The sequence below is a fragment of the Sphaerodactylus townsendi genome, linkage group LG07 (assembly GCF_021028975.2).
Source record: "Sphaerodactylus townsendi isolate TG3544 linkage group LG07, MPM_Stown_v2.3, whole genome shotgun sequence".
NCBI lineage: Eukaryota > Metazoa > Chordata > Lepidosauria > Squamata > Sphaerodactylidae > Sphaerodactylus > Sphaerodactylus townsendi.
In genome coordinates this window covers 43,790,860-43,800,136 of record NC_059431.1, presented here as the reverse complement: position 1 = coordinate 43,800,136, position 9,277 = coordinate 43,790,860, and positions in this window count along the sequence as shown.

The window sequence follows — 9,277 nt, the reverse complement described above, 5'->3', positions numbered from 1 at the left end:
GACTGATAAATCTAGTTCACTAAGAACAATGAAAAGTGAACTCCACTGAGCAAGTTATTACTAGCCTTCGTCTCAGCTCAGGAATGCTGGTATTCTCACCAAGCTTAGGAAGGCATGTGGAAAAGGGAAAAGAATGCTACTATTGGGAGGCCCAGTGATAGTCCCCAAACACAACAAAGAGATTATTCTAACCTAAAGTTTAAAATGAAAAGAAAAGAGTTTGGATCCATTTGAAAATGAGAGCATTGCATTGAAACTAGCATCTAGGGGTAATTTCTGATTTATTCATTGCCCCTTCTTTGATAATGGTGTCTGTGGTGCTGAAGCAGGTGTAGCTTAATGCTAACTGTGCAAGGAATGTAGATTCTGATCTCATCTCACTTGATGATGACTTAGGGCAGCTGTCATGAGCTTTTAATCAGAGCCATTCCTCCCCCCCACCACCATAAAGTGTATGGATGTGACAAAGAAAATAGCAGAGGCTTTGCATTTATTTGTGATATTTACATTCTACATCTCTTGGTTCACAACCTCCCAAGGTGGCTTTCCAAGGAAATTAATATGAACAATCACAAATATTGATAAAAAAGGCAATGCCATTCTATTGTTATATTGTGAAAAATTGCTCAACATTTGAATAATGTTTAATAGTAGTTGTTTTTTGAAGACATAGGATCTGATTTAGCAAAGATAATATATGCACAAATGCTCTGTCTGTGCCAAAGGATGCACAAGTGTATGCATGGGATCTTTGAGCAGGAGCTGTGTGCATAGTGTATTGAACATTTGACAGCTTGAAAGGATAAGATACCACATCTAGCTCTCTTTTTGTGTTGCACAGTGGAAGGATGGGCTAAGACTTTACATGATCTCTCCTAAGTGAACAGTGAGCGCTGCCAAAATATATACACTGATAATATCTTGTGAAATTGATATAGATGTTGTAAACTCTTTCTCTGCTTCTTGGGATAATGTTTTTCTGATGTGGTCATCATAAAACTGAGCCAATGCTTTTCATTAGACATACTAATTTTCAAAATTACCAGAACAAACATTTCTAGGAACCTGTTTCTTATGAGACAAAAGGTAGTTGGGGGTGATAGAATCTTACATGTTAAAGCTGTATTTTTGTTAGAGTCCTGCCCACACTGTTACTCATGGTAACAAAGAAATTGGAAGATGAATGGAGACCATGACTGCATCCACACACCACTGGATATTACACTGTCATTGCAACCAGATTGTCTTGTTGATACAAGTAAATCCAGTTGTAAATGATTGCTATAGTCATAGTGCAATAAAAAGTGTGATCTGTGATGATGTGTGCTACAATCAGCATACAATCAAGAAGCCAATAACAAAGGGATAGAACATCAGTATTGTAACAAATGCCTTTCTCCATCTCTGTGTTTCTTAGTTTTATGGATTCAGTGCATCAGTTTATTCTTTGCCACATTCATATTTGGGGGGTGGGTGGGACAACAGGGAGGAAAAATGTTCAGGTCTACAATTTAAGCACCTATAACTGGACCAGAGATTTTTTTTTACATGGCCTTGAGGTTCTCTCTGTGACTTGTTTTGTTTGATTTATATCCCTGTCAGATACTCATGCACATATTCTGAACTGTCCAATATGAGTTCAAATCATAAATCAGTTATGTGGACACAAGGGTAGATTTCTTCTTCTGCTTATTGAGAGGCCTGGATCTGAAAGGAACAATTAGAGTCTAAAATCTGAAGCATTCCCATGGAAATGTAAGCTTACTCAGATAAGCAACAGAAAATATTTAGGGATACGAGCATTTCATGAGGACAAACATTGCACGCAAATGCTGTTTTTAATTTTTCACAAAGGAACAAATTATTTTATTAAGGCGTCTCTGAGCTTTTAAATAGTAATTAATGTAAATCAGCCTTCTAAAAACAATTTGAGTTTATTTTCACATTTGTTTTGGGTTAAGCTGCTTCTATCAACTGACTCCACATGTATGCTAAATTGCTAATTACTCTTGTAACGAAACCAAGCCACCCTATTCTGAGGAGTCTAGACAGAAGGATTAAGAATAGAACCTCTTTTAGGCATTAGCTTTTCCATACTATGTGTGCCCCTGCTGTGGGTTTTGCTTTGTCTGTCAAGAATAGCAGCTCTCATGGAACTCAAACCAATGACACTGGCAATGCTGGAATAGACTTAGCCTTTCTGCTACAGCCCTCTGGTAACAGGCTATAAGGAATTGTGTCAGGCAGCAACCATCACCCCAAACTGACAATGAATAATAGAGTGCCCTTCTTGATTAGTTCACCATTCTCCATCATTTTTTGCAGCTAGTCATCATCCTTGCCTCATTGGCAGTTAGAAGCAACCTGGGTTGATTTATACAACCATGATTTATAGGGAGAAGCCATTACATGATGACTTCTGGGCATAGTGATCCATCTTGTGATTGTTCTGGCATGTGGCACTATTGCAGCCAACCACCTTGTAATGTGGATTTTGTCTGAAGGTTGAGAGTCAGGATTTCAGTATGTTATCTACAACAGCCCTGCAATTCTGTTTGTCCAGAGTTATGAAGTAGATGTTGGGCATTTCATGTCAGCTGCGGCAAGTCTGTCCTGAGTTCCCAAGATTCTTAATGCCCTGAAAGAGAATGCTGCAGTAGTCCCAGAACCAGATCAAGAACTCTCCCCCAACATCTTTTGGAGGCCTTAGCTACACTCCCCTCCCAAAATAGCTGCACGAACTAGCTCTCAGATAGAATGCATTTCTTCAGTAAGTAAACTGTCAGAAGTATTCAGCATGAAAAAGTTTACAGCACATGTTATTTTGCTTCGATATGCTCTCTATTTCTTGCGGAACGCGACTCTCAAAGGTGAGGAAGATGTTATAAAATCAGCTTTAATGAGGCATCTTGCTTGCTGATGTTAGTGCCTTCGGTAAAGTGTACAATAATCAATGCCTTTTAGAATTTCCTCTCTCAGTTGAAACTTTATTTCTTGCTTTCCATTATTTCACACATATTTATTGAATATATATGGCATAAAATTAGCTCTGCATTGGAAGACCCGGGGCTAACTTGCAGTTTGTGAAATATAATAATATCAAGCTTGCAGTATGTGAAATATAATAATATCAAGCATGGACAAGTGAAGACTGTGGTCAGCAGAGAATATACCCAGAGGGTCAGGAAAATTTTGAAATCTAAATTAAATGGCGGAATACCATCAAGGCCATCAACACCTGGGCCATACCCGTCATCAGGTACACTGCGGGAACCATCAACTGGACACAAGCTAAGTTGGATGCATTGGATAGAAAAACTTAGAAGCTTATGACAATGCACCATGCCTTACACCCATGCAGTGATACTGATAGATTATACCTTCCCTGGATATCTGGTGGCAGACGCTTACTGCAAGTACAGCAAACAGTGGAAGAGGAGAAACATGCACTGGCTGATTATGTGAATAAAAGTCAAGAACAGGTATTGATTGAGGTGAAGAACAGACATTTGCTGAAGATCCAGAAAACCAAACAAGAATACAGAAAAAAATGTGATTAAAATGAGGACTGAAGACTGGCACAACAAAGCTCTGCATGGCCAATTTCTGGAGAAGATCAAGGACAAGGTGGACAATGAAAAGACCTGGCTGTGGTTAACAACTGGAAGTCTGAAAAAGGAAACTGAATCCCTGATTTTAGTCACTCAAGACAAGCCATTAGACCAAATTCGATCGAGGCCAGAATCGAAAAATCCTCAGATGATGCAAATTGCAGATTGTGCAAAGAAGAAGTGAAGGAGAATAGTTGGATTTATATCCCCCTTTCTCCCCTGCAGGAGACTCAAAGGGGCTTACAAACTCCTTTCCCTTCCCCCTTCACAACAAACACCCTGTGAGGTAGGTGGGGGCTGAGAGAACTCCGTAGAGCTGTGACTAGCCCAAGGTCACCCAGCTGGCGTGTGTTGGAGTGTAGAGGTTAATCTGAATTCCCCAGATAAACCTCCACAGCTCAAGTGGCAGAGCAGGGAATTAAACCTGGTTCCTCCAGATTAGAGTACAACTGCTCTTAACCACTACACCACTGCTGCTCCTGATGAAGCTGATGAAACTATAGATCATGTCCTCAGCTGCTGCAAAAAGATTGCCCAGACTGAGTACAAACAGAGGCACAACTCAGTGGCCAAGATGATCCACTGGAATTTATGCAAGAATTACAACATAAGATCAGCTAAGAACTGGTGGGAACATTGTCCAGAGAAAGTAATGGAAAATGAGGTCAAGATCCTGTGGGACTTTCGAATCCAAATGAACAAAGTGTTGAAACACAATACACCAGACATCACCGTGATCGAGGACAAGAAAGTGACCATCATCGACATAGCAGTACCCGATGACAGCAGGGACATTGAAAAAGAATATGAGAAAGTCACTAGACACCACGATTTGAAAATTCAGCTTCAGCGGCTATGGCACAAACCAGCTGAGGTTGTCCCAGTGGTAATTGGCACACTGGGCACCATTCCGAAAACACTAGGGTAGCACTCAAAACATCTTCGAATTGACAAAATTAACATCTGTCAAATTCAGAAGGCAGCCCTGCTGGGATCCGCACGAATACTACACCGATACATTACAACTTCCTAGACCTCTGGGTGAGGCTTGAATTGTAATGAAAGGCCAACAACCAGCTAAAGAATTGGCAGCTGTGAAATCAAACAATAATAATAAAACTAAAAAGCACAGTTTTAGCACTGAAGGCTATAATCCTTTGGATACTTTCCTACAAGTAGTCCTGCTTAGAATAAGTCCCCAAGTATAGTAAAGCAACAGTTTTTTCATACTGTGCAGTTCTGTGTTTTTAAAAAGAGATTGATGTTTTATGGTCAAGAAAGTAAAGTTTACATTTTTCTAGAGATTGCTTATAAAAATAAAACCATTTAATAAAGTTGCCATCCTGCCTGATGAAGAACTACAGGACAAAAGCCTCAGGGTTTTACTTCTGACTCATTAAAATCTATGGGAGGTTTTCAATTGCCTTCACTGGGGTCAGAATTGAACCCTGCGTTTTTGACCTTTAGTATCTTTTGACACAAATTGATTTTCTTCTCAAGAGGAAAAAGCAGTTTGTCCCACAGATGGAGTAATTCAGAGGATTACCCAGCATGGAAGCCCCTTTTCCCCCTTTCAATGTGCGCTAGGTATATTTGGTTTCCTTTAATTAAATATTAGTATCAGCGATTAGACTGATGTGATTTCACAGGCACAACAGGATTCATTCTGCAAATTAGAATTGTTTTTAATCTTCAACACAGTGCTGAAAACAGCTAGATTAGGACAAAAAGGGAGCTGGGTGAGAATGGTAGTAGGGGGGCACTTTGAAAGTGTCACTCAGTGGTATAGCCATGCGACTCGCATTAATATAAATCACTAAATCACCACTTTGAAAAATTACCCCTTGAAGTTTCTTTCCATAGGGAAACCATCAGGTAGTTTCAAAGTGCAATTCTTATTGTCTTCTTTAATTTGAGAAAGGCCACCAGTTTATTTAACCCACAATGGAAAATACCTATTATTTACTGCTGATCAGTTAGTTAATTTCAAGACTGCTCATTGTTGTTGGTCTATGTATTTCTGCTGTTTCTTGTTGAGATGATTTTCCAAAGTCTGTGCACTGCCAAGGTGGGGGTTTGTAATTATCTATCCAACAAATTATCTATCCAACAAATCTTCACAGAATCAACAACAGAAGACACAGGGAACTGCAGCATGAGGCTATGAAGCACGAAGCACTGATTTGTCCACACACTGGGGAAAAACAGAATCATTTCAAAGGGTTGAGTGCAAACAAAAGGGGAAATTGAAAATGTTTTACAAATGTTTTAGGAGATTTGTGCGGAAAGTGTCCAGGATTCAATCTAATGAACACCTGAAAGGCATTTCTATTATTTTGTTGTCCAGTCAGCCAAGGACATAGGTGGGTGTGTGGGTGGGGTTTCTCGGGTTCAAGAAGAAAATCCACAGAGAGGAATAAAATGCAAATTTGACAGTCTTTATGGTAGGGATAAGAGGTTCACAAGCACTTGATTCAGCGCAATAAACACACACACACAGAGTTCCTAAGATATAAATAGGTTTGGAATGAAAGGGGTATGGGATATATATCTTCTCCTTATGACCTGATAGCAACATGAAGAAGATCCAGGGTTCAGAACCAAATGGCTAGCATCTGGTTCCAGGGGACAATGTGCTGGGCACAATGACAAAGATGGAAAACTGTCAGTGGCACTGGGTAATTGGTCCTTTGCAGGATAGGATATTTATAGGATGAACAACAGGGGTATCCCATGTCCCCAGGAGCACGCCATTTGATCACATGGGGGGCACCAGCTGGGTCATTGCGCCCACCCTCTCCTGTGGTGTGGCCGGTGCCCAGCAGCTCCCTCTGTGCCGGGTGGCCCCTTGCTAGCTGAGCCTCCCTGCTGCTGTGGCACCTGCTCGAGCAGCTTGCCGCCAAGCCCTGCCATCCCCAGCCTCCCTACTGGCTGCCGTAAATGTGGCACGGGGAGCCAGGTGGCCGCTGAAAGCCAGGGAGGGGGAGGGGGAAGGGAGCTGGTCATGCCCTGGGTGCCATTTTTGCCTGGTATGCCTCTGGTTTAGAATAACCTCTGGGGGATGTCAGAATGACCTTTGGGAGGTGCTAGTATAACCTTTGGGAGGCGTCCAGGTGGATTGTTTGAGAAACAATACAGTGCATTGCAAGGACGTAGGTAGGGGGGGTTTCTCAGGTTCAACCCCCCCCCATTACATGTCCGAAGCTCCACCCTCGTTTGTGTTTTTTGTATTTTTTAGTGTTTTTTTGTTTTTGGCCTGCAGGGGGCGCAGTTTTTAGGCTAGCAGCACCAAAATCTCAGGAATGTTTTGGGAGACCACCCAAGTTTGGTGAGGTTTGGTTCAGGGGGTCCAAAGTTATGACTTCCCAAGGAGGGTGCCCCTTCCCCCATCGTTTCCAATGGGAGCTATAGAAGATGGGGGCTACACCTTTGAGGGTCCATAACTTTGGACTCCCTAAACCAAACTTCACCAAACCTGGGTGGTATCATCAGGAGAGTATCCTAAAAATACCCTGAAAGTTTGGTGTTGCTAGCTTAACAATTGCACCCCTGACAGCAGGCATCCCCCAAATTTTCCCAGATTCTCCTTTTAAATCCACTCCCTTCGGCATGCATTTAAAGGGAGAATCTGAGGTCCCCAGTTTAAACATTGAAAGTGATGCTGTTTCAGGGTGGGGGAGAATCCACCCCAAAACAGTATCACTGTCAATGTTGTTTTAACTGGGGACCCCACATTCTCCCTTCAAGGTGGATTTAAAAGGAGAATCTGAGCTCCCTAGTTTAAACACCATTGAAAGTGATGGCATTTGGGGGTGGATTCCAGCATCACAGCGGCCTGCCATGGGGGTTGGGCTCAAAATTCAGATTTTGCACCGGGCTCTATTTTCCCTGGCTACGCCTCTGCCCGGAGGGGAGAGCAGAAGGGACTGCTGGGTGTTGGCTGGGAGCCCAGCTGGTGGGTGGGCAGGGCGAGGGGGGCAGGGGAGTCTGCCAGCCCTGGCCTTGGAGAGCTGCTTTTATAAGCACTGAGGCCAGGGGCAGGTCTTGGGGAGGTGTGGCCACGCCCCCAACCCCCCATAAAAATCTATATCCATGTCACTGCAGTCAGCATCAGCAGCTTCTATTGAGGGGCAAAACCAGCTTTAAAAAAAGATGTACACTATACAGAAAGCAAGGCTGTTGTTCAGTCAGCTGGCCTATGAATATTGTGGACAAACAGTGCAACCCTAATTGGTTCTATTCAGAATCTTGCTGAAGTCTATTCAATGGGGATTATGCCTGAGAAGTCATACATAGCACTGTTAAATGGTTCCTTTCTTCACTCCCTCCCTCCCTCCCTCCCTCCCTCCCTCCCTCCCTGCATGCTTAGGCATCCAAATGTGATTGTTAGCCAAAGGCTAATTTTAGATTCACAAACTTAGAAATAAATACTATATCATTGTAAGGAGTGTAGACTAATGCAGGCAGAACAAAGCTTGTGGAGGGGATGTTCCCAGTGTTGGGATTCAGCAGGTTCGCACCACTTCAGCAGAACCAGTTGTTAAAATTGTGCTTGTATACAACCAATTGTTAAATTATTTGAATCCCACCACCGGAACCAGTTGTTAAATCCTTTGAATCCCACCACTGGATGTTCCCTACCTTTCCCATTCCTTCTGATTCCTTATCCCATGGAAAGCAGCTACTGAGGGTTCAGGACAGCACTTGGAAACAATGGGCATGTGTGCATTTCAGGGAGTTGTAGTGAGAAAGTGGAATCAGTGGAAACTATCTGACACTCTTGAACAAATGGATAAGGAATTAGCACAATTTCTGCCAGTTCTGCTTTCTCACTGCAGTCCCCTGTGCCATGTTCTTGAGGAACACAGGAGACTGAGGCACAGGAGACTGAAGAAAGAAGGGGCAGATGGCTAATGTTCCTTCTGAAGAAGAAGAAGAAGAAGAAGAAGAAGAAGAAGAAGAAGAAGAAGAAGAAGAAGAAGAAGAAGAAGAGTTTAGATTTATATCCCCCTTTCTCTCCTGCAGGAGACTCAAAGGGGCCTACAATCTCCTTGCCCTTCCCCCCTCACAACAAACACCCTGTGAGGTAGGTGGGGCTGAGAGAGCTCCGAGAAGCTGTGACTAGCCCAAGGTCACCCAGCTGGCATGTGTGGGAGTGCACAGGCTAATCTGAATTCCCCAGATAAGCCTCCACAGCTCAGGTGGCAGAGCTGGGAATCAAACCCGGTTCCTCCAGATTAGATACACGAGCTCTTAACCTCCTACACCACTGCTGCTCCTCTGAGCTCAATTAATGGATCCCATGTACCATTTTATTCTGGGATTATTTTCAGAGGATTGTATAGCACTGTAGTTCATAAGATCAAGTCTGTCAACATTTTCAATGATTTTAGGGATAGCTGGCAAGAATGGAAATCTCAATAAACTATATAAGACCAATAATGCCAGAAAAGCACAGGAAATGAATCCTACACAACTCATAGCTTTCAAAAATGGTTATCTGGGGTTATCAGGCAAAAAGCTATTGCACACATGCATGTGCATAATTAAATCTGACTAGACAATTAACAGAATTAGGCAGTACAGACTCGGAATGTAGTTCATGAGGAAAAAAGAAAATCCAAGAGTTATGTCACTTCTAACATTTTAATGAGTGTAAGAAGAAT